The sequence below is a fragment of the Microcebus murinus genome, chromosome 5, assembly GCF_040939455.1.
Source record: "Microcebus murinus isolate Inina chromosome 5, M.murinus_Inina_mat1.0, whole genome shotgun sequence".
NCBI lineage: Eukaryota > Metazoa > Chordata > Mammalia > Primates > Cheirogaleidae > Microcebus > Microcebus murinus.
In genome coordinates, this window is record NC_134108.1 from 91128939 (window position 1) to 91137549 (window position 8611).

Here is an 8611-nt window from a genome sequence, read left to right on the forward strand (position 1 = left end):
AAGAAAAATACAGAAATTATTTATAAGATGTAAGATTTTACGACTCAGTGGAATGGGCAGCATGAATTCATGTTGATGCCATTTCAATTGTGATTTATTTCAGTCTACATACTTTCCAAAAATGTCACCAACTCTAAATAAGAAATAATTCTTGTTGTCTAGGATTACTTTGGTGCCTCCATACTCTGGGAGAAGAACTTTTATCTCCAACTTTCATGCTAACTGGATGAATCTCTTCACCCTTTCCTTTAGAGTAGCTAAAGCCTACCGTTGCTTGCAATACTTTTCCTTGAGATTTTTCTGGAAGCAGAATGCCTCCTTGGTTACAGTTCTAGCGGTGTTCCTTTCAACCAAATACTCAAAGAGCAGAAGAAACTCAAGGGGTCCTCAAACTCTTTAAACAGGGGGCCACTTCACTCTCCCTCAGACCGTTGGAGAGTGCGCCTTGTGGGCCTGGGCTGCTAAGCAGGACAGACAGCAGCGGCAAAAACGCCAGGAGGGATGGATAAATGTGCTAGGTGGCCCACATGTGGCCAGCGGGCCATAGTTTGAGGACGCCTGCTCTAAATGTTTGTGCTGCCCTCATTCCTGCTGCAGCAGCTCCTGCTCTGCTCTCCTGCTGTTGCTGCTGCAAAGAAAGACCTGTACCCCAGCCCTTGGGACACATGAAAAAAAACAAATTTTGGTTATAAAAAATAATATAAATCTTATAAACCTTGATCATGCAAAAATTATCATATTATTGATATATCAGAAGCAGTGAGGTCCATTCTGTGGAATTTTGCTCATATTTCAATCTTTTAGGGCAGGGAGCCACAGATGTCTTTACAGTCCCTAAATTAAATATTTATGGTAAAGATATTACTTAAGAGTTTAAAGTTAATCAGCCAAAGCCCCGAAACAGCTATAAACCATCCAAATTATCATAAAGAAAACACTCAACATATATATATTTTTAAAGACAAGAAAATATAGGCCCTAGAGTTCAAAGTTTAACAAATATTGCACTGGGAACCTTAAAAGCAGAAATGCTAGTATAAAATTTAGAAACTAACATCAAAGACACCTGTCAAATCAATAAAGATAAATGGTTAAAACTCACTTATTAAAATAAAAATTTCCCATATTAATTAAAAATATAAGAGTAATAATATGCTACATGTGAGAAGAGTTTCTGAAATCAAGTGAATAAAAATATGCAGTATAAAGTATTGGCAAAGAAATACTAAGGAATGCAATTTCTAAAAAAAGTATGATAGGGTCACAATATTATCAGAAAAAGTTGAACTTGTGGCAAAAAGCAATAAAAGAGAAAAAGATTTTAGTGATAACATTTACACACCACATTAAACTAACCATTATGAATATTTATACATCGAATAAACATAGCATAAAAATTTATGAAGTATACAAATCAAAGTAAACAAAACCTAGAAGTGGATATAGAAAATTTAATATTATTAACAGACTTGTTCTTATTTATAGATGCTTACACTCAAACTCTAAAAGTGAAAATGGACTTAGAATAAAAAGTCTCAAACTATTCACCAGAGTAAAAATCATTCAAATCGCATAATTTGATCACAACATAAAAAATTATAACTTAACTAAAGTAGAAAGGGAAAAAAAAAAGACCATCTCAAGTATATAGTATAAAATCATATTCTTGGAATTGAAATCCATCTGATTTAGGGATAATTAAACTATTGGAATCACAAATTTCTCAAATTCAAAACAAGAAAAATCATAGCATATAGAACATATGGTGGCTTAGGGATTTATTAGCCAGTGTTCTAAAATCTGTAATAGTCTGCTTAGGGTTGCCATAACAAAATACCATAGACTAAGTGGCTTAAAAAGCAGAAATTTATTTTCTTACAGGGCTGGAGGCTAGAAGTCCAATGTAGCCAGCATGGTGAGTTTGTGGTGAGACCTCTCTTCCTGGATTGTAGAAGTCCACATTTTTGCTGTGTCTTCACATGGTCTTTTCACTGTGTGTAGGAATTCCTGGCATCTCTTCCTCTTCTATATAGACACTAGTCCTATTGGATTAGGGCCCCACCCTTACATAAGGGCCCCATCTTTAATTATGTCCTTACAGGACGTGTCTCTAAATACAGTTAATTTATGGGTTAGGCTTCAACATATGAATTTTGGAGGGACACAAGTTCATAACCAGTGGATTACATGAAATCATTTAGTTAGTTCTTACCATGGTAATTGGAACCTAGTAAGTGTTCAGTACCTGCCTGCCATTAGTCCACTCGCTCTAATAATGTCTGTTAATAGAATAATAGAAATTCAGAATTTTATATATTTAAATATCACCTAGTTCATTTTTGTCTTTCTCAGTTATGCCTTGTGTATGATGCAAATCAAATTTAAACTTCTCTGGGAAGTTTTACCAATACCCTCTTTCCTTGACCAGGAAATTGAATAGTTCATTCCTTAGTTAAAATACTATGCCTCATATATACCAATATCATGGTACATAATACACTCTATCTGAATTCTTTTTCTAAATATCTGTCTCTTCTAATTACATTTATGAGGTACCTATTATGTTTAGTTACCCTTAGACACTCAATTCCTAGTTCATTGTATAGTATAAAGTAGGCATTTAATACATGTTTGTTGAATGAACGAATGAATCTTCTATCATCTGCTTATATTCTTATAGTGTGTAGGGCTTGTAGCAGTACTTTTTAACCACAGATGACATGTAAATGCAAAACTTCAGAGGAAAATGGAGAGCAAAGAGCAAATATTGGAAGCAGTGACCAAATTAGTTGAAGAAACTGCTAAACTGGAGGAGCCTGGTTTTTTTCCTCCTTAAATATAAGGGTGTCACAAAGCAATCTAAAATGTGAGAGAAAATACATTTCAAAATTCAATTTGATTTTGACTATAAAACATACCTATAACTCAAACCATACTTGGATATGCTAAAACTAACACAACAAACAGGAAAGGACAGAGAAAATATTTGCTGCGTTATGAAATTGCCAATCATTCTAATTCCTTAATAATATTCTAATTTCTTAATAACGTACCAATGTACTAAAATCTTTCAAATAATGTATATGTTTGCTAAAGTTTTTGGTTTGATCTTGGGGGCTTCCTTTTTCACTGATTGATTGCCTCATAGTATTAAACATACAAAAAAGTATCATTTTGAAAGTGTCAAAAAAGCAAGATTATTGATTTTATCTAGGGGCAAGCAAAATATATCATTATTTTTATACTTCAAACAAATCAGTATGTAATGCTCAAAATCTTTAGTTAGGTTTGTCTGATTTATTTTATTTTCATAGCATCTATAGAGATGAAATTGAAATGACCCTCATGTTTTATGATGGGGAAAATATTCTATTTTATCTCAAGAGTAAACCATTTTTGTTTGACTAGAAATCATAGGAAGTACTTATGTGAATAGGCACTATCTCCATCTATAACAACCAGTGGTTGGTCTTTCTAATATCTTTGTCTAGGTGCCTGCAACCTCAGACAATATCTAAAAGATAAAAAGATATCTTCTTTGTTTTCCACTGGGCATTCTTCATTTTATGTGCCACAACGAAAGTAGGCTCCAAATTCTAGAACACACATTGCTATAGGAGTCTATTAAGCTTAAATAGGTAGAGATGAGTGAAACTGCTTTTGTAAGTAAAGGGTAAAAATGACAAAAAGTAAAAACGAATGCTTTACTGGCAACAATAATCAGTAAGTGGGTAATAAGAAAATATGAAAGTAAGGCAAAGTATAATACACAAAAGGGAAGCATTATAATTAAATTGCATTAGTTCTAGAAACTATATAATTTACTAAATTCACATGCTGTTCATATTTTGAAGAAAGGTTTTAATTAAAGAGGTGTTTTGCTTTAAATTTTAAATCTATTTTGTCTCTATGCCATTAAATTACTTTATTATTTTTTTTCTCATGTGTCATTTAAATGCAATATAGCATCAAGTCTCCAGGCATAAACATTTAAATAGGTATCTAGCCGCTACCTATCTTTTTATTTATTTATTTTTTTGGTCTCAGAACATTTCAGTACTATTTAAGCTCATTTTCTTATTTTCCTGTCGGGTTTGAAATGATGATATCAGATGATGTAAATTCCATAATGAGAAATAAAGCCAGTGGGCCATAAGACACACCAAAAAGTAGCTATGCTAAAATTATTACCACGATGGTGTTCAGGTTGTGTCATTTTACTTTCTTATTCTGCTTTGGATTCCTATGTTTCTGCACCTTTTTCTCACTTGACCATTACTGGTGATCCTCAGGGAGCCCCCTGGGTTTATTGCCAATGGGGCTAGTCTTACCTGAACTCTTTAAACTGTACTATCAGTGCTGACCCTATCTGGGAAATTGCCAAAATGTGTACTGTGGCCCTCTGCATGCTAAGGAACTAAGAGAATGTCAAACATGTATTGCACCGTAACAGAACAATGGAAGAGAGACAAATCTTAGTATTTTTATAGAAGGACAAAGCAGCTTTGTTTGACCTATAAGCTAGAGACTGCTTGTCAAGTTCTGTGATCCACAGCGATGCTCTCCTAATCATGTGAATAGAAGAAAAATTCTCTGGTCTCCTGAGCTGAGACTCTCTGAGACCTTCCATGGAGCCCTTTGCTAGTAGTGCAATTATTAAATATTTTACTGGTTTGGTTAGCAAGAAAACCTTAAAGTTGAGTACATAGGAAAGTTGGCTTTGGTTTATAATAGAAAGCAGAACAGTTTGATGGCAGATCTCATATAGCAGTTGGGAAACCAAAATCCAGCTTTCTTGGACTGTTTTCAATGAGAATTGTGTAGCCCAGAAAATGTGCAAAACAATCCCCAAAGCAGAATGTTGAGAGTATTTCAAGGAAAAATTGTCATATTTTTAACCATTTTTATTAGACTTTATATTTTTAGAGCAGTTTTAGGTTCACTGCAAAATTGAGAAGAAGGTATAGATATTTCCCATATACTAATAGTTCTTGCCCCCACATACCCACAGCTGCCCCCATGATCCACATACTCCATCAAAATGGTATATTTGTTACAACTGATGAACCTGCATTGACATATCATTATTGCCCAAAGTCCATAGTTTAAATTAGGGTTCACTTTTCATGTTCTACATTCTATGGGCTTAGACAAAAGTATAAGGACATTTATCCACAATTACAGTATCATACCTAATAGTTTTATTGCCTTTAAAGTCCTTTGTACTCTGCCTAGTCATCTCTTCCTCTCAACAACCCCTGGCAACTACTGATCTTACTTTCTCCATAGTTTTGCTTTTTCTACAATATATGGTAGTTGGACTTACACAGTACCTAGCCTTTTCTAATTGTCTTCTTTCTTTTAGTAACATGCAGTTTAGTTTCCTCCATGTCTTTTCGTGGCTTGATAGTTCTTTTTTTTTTTTTTTTTCTTTTTTTTGAAACAGAGTCTCACTCTATTGCCCTGGCTAGAGTGCTGTGGCATCAGCCTAGCTCACAACAACCTCAAACTTCTAGGCTCAAGTGATCCTCCTGCCTCAGCCTCCCGAGTAGCTGGGACTATAGGCATGCACCACCATGCCCAGCTAATTTATACATACATATATCTATATCTATATAGATAGATATAGATATATAGTTGTCCAGTTTTTAGTTGTCCAGCTAATTTATTTCTATTTTTTTAGTAGATACGGGGTCTCGAACTCCTGAGCTCAAACTATCCTCCCACCTCAGCCTTCCAGAGTGCTAGGATTACAGGCATGAGCCACCACGACCGGCCATGATAGTTCATTTCTTTTCAGCACTGATTAATGTTCCCTTGTCTGGATGTACCACAATTTATTTAGCCACTTATCTATTGAAGGACATCTTGGTTGCTTCCAAGTTGTAACAATTATTAATGAAGCTACTTTAAACATTTTTGTGCAGAGATAAATCTTTGTGTGGAGATAAATCTTCAACTTCTTTGGATAAATACCAAGGGGCTTAATTGCTGGATTGTATGGTAAGAGTGTGTTTAGTTTTGCAAGACATTGTCAACTTTCTTCCAAAATGTCTGTACTATTCTGTGTTCCCACTAGAACAGAATGAATGAGATGTCTTGTTGATCCATGTCCTCACTCGCATTTGGTGTTATTAGTGTTCAGGATTATGATTATTCTATAATAGTGCTATCGCATTATTGTTTTATATGCATTTCCCTGGTGCATTTGATGTAGAACATTTTTTCATATGCTTATTTATGAACTGTGGTACTACTTTGGTAAAGTATGTGTTCAGGCCTTTTGTTCATTTTTAAATGTTTGCTAGTCTTCTCACTGCTGCATTTTTAGTCCTTTGTAAATTTTGAAAAATAGTCTTTTATCAGATATGTCTTTTGCAAATATTTTTTTACCAATCTGTTGCTTATCTTTTCATTCATTTTGTAGTGTCCTTTGCAGACCAACAAAAACTTTACTTTTAATATAGTACAGCTTACCAATCCTTTATTCATGGAATCATGTCTTTATTGTTGTATATAAGAAGTCATCTCAAACCCAAGGTCATCTGGATTTTCTCCTATGTTATCTTCTAGGAGTTTTATAGCTTTAAGTTTCACATTTAGGTATATGATTCATTTTGAGTTAATTTTTGTGAAAGTTGTCATACCTATATCTAGATATTTTTTGCATGTTGTTATCCAGTTGTTCCAGTATCGTTTATTGAAAAGACTGTGTTTCTCCATTGCATTGCCTTTGCTAGTGGCTTTTTTTTTTTTTTTTTTTTTTTTTAGAAAAGGACCCTGGATAATGCCTTTGCTCTTTTGTCAAAGACCAATTGACTGTATTTGTATAGGTCTATTTCTGTCTCTCTATTCTGTTCTACTCATCCATTTATCTATTCTTTTGCCAATACAATACTGTCTTAATTACTATAGCTTTATAGTTTGTCTTGAAGGAGTGTCAACCCTCCAATTTTGTTCTTTTTTAATATTGTATTGGCTATTCTTTAGCCTAGGCCATATACACTTTAGAATCAGTTTGTCAATATGCATAAAATAACTTACTGGGATTTTGACTGGGATTGCATTGCATCTATAGATCAAGTTGGGAAGAACTAACATCTTTACAACACTGAGTCTTTCTCTCTATGAACAAGGAATATTTATCCATTTATTTAGTTCCTTTGGTTTTTTTTCATCAAAGTTTGGTATTTTTTCTTATGTAGATTTTATATATATTGTTATATTTATATCTATGCATTTCATTTTTATTGGTGCTACATAAATGGTATTGTATTTTTATTTCAAATTCTACTTGTTCATTACTGTTACAGGCCATTGGCTTTTATATATTAACCTTGTATCCTACATACAACCTTGCTATAATCACTTGTTATAGGAGGTTTTTTTGTTTTGTTTTTTTGGTTTTTTGTCAATTCTTTCAGATTTTCTACATAGGCAATCATGTCAGCTTCAAACAAAGACAGTTTGATTTCTTCCTTTCCAATCTGCATCCTTTTTCTTTTCTTTTCGTTTTCTTGCCTCGTTGCATTATCTAGGAATTCCAATATAATATTGACAGGCAATAGTGAAAAAGAGCATCCTTGCTTCATTCATAATATTAGTGGAAAAACTTTGAGTTTCTCACCAGAAATGATGATGTCAGCTGTAAGTTTTTGTATAGACATTCTTTAACATGTTGAAGAAGTTTCCTTCTATTCCTAGTTAACCTGCAGTTTCTATCATGAATGAGTGTTGGATTGTATTGAATGCTTTTTCTGCTTCTATTGATATGGTCAGGTGATTTTTCTTCGTTAGCTTCTTGACGTGATGGATTACATTACTTCATGTTTGAATACTGAGCCAGTCTGGCATACTTGAAATAAATTCACTTGGTCGTGGTGTATAAATATTTTTATATATTGTTAGATTCCATGTGATAATATTTTGTTGAAAATTTTTGCATCTATGTTCATGGAAGATTTTGGTCTGCAGTTTGTTTTTTTTTTCTTGTACTGTCTTTGTCTACTTTTGCTATTAGGGTAAATCTTGCCTCATAAAATTAGTTAAGATGTATGCCCTCTTTTTTTTATCATCTGAAAGAGATTGTAGAGAATTTGTTTCATTTGTTTTTTAAATGTTTTGTAGAATTCACTAGAGAACCCATCTGTGTCTGGTGCATTCTCTTTTGGAAAGTTATTAATTTTTTGATTCTTTAATAGATTTTATAAGCTTATACAGACTGTCTTCTCAGATGGGTTTTGACTGATTGTATTTTTCAAGGAATTGGTCTATTTCATGTAGGTTATCAAATTTGGGGGCATAGCATTGTTCATAGTACTTTTTTACCGTCTTCTTAATGTTCATGAGATCCACAGTGATGTCCCCTTTTCATTTCTGATATTAGGAATTTGTGTCCCTTCTCTTTTATTCTTAGACTGGCTAGAAGTATATTGATCTTATTGATCTTTGAGATCTTGTTTTCATTTATCTTTTGATTTCCTATTTTTAATTTTATTGATATCTGCTCTGATTTTAATTATTTCTTTTCTTCTACTTACTTTAGATTCAATTTGCTCTTCTGTTTTTAGTTTCCTAACAAGAAATCTTATAGTACTCATTTTGGATATTT

General features: G+C 33.3%; 1 pseudogene; it reads right to left on the reverse strand.

The window, feature by feature from the left end:
* Positions 1-99: 99 nt before the first annotated feature.
* On the reverse strand, positions 100-5021 carry LOC142871020 (10 kDa heat shock protein, mitochondrial pseudogene; annotated as a pseudogene).
* Positions 5022-8611: the final 3590 nt, after the last annotated feature.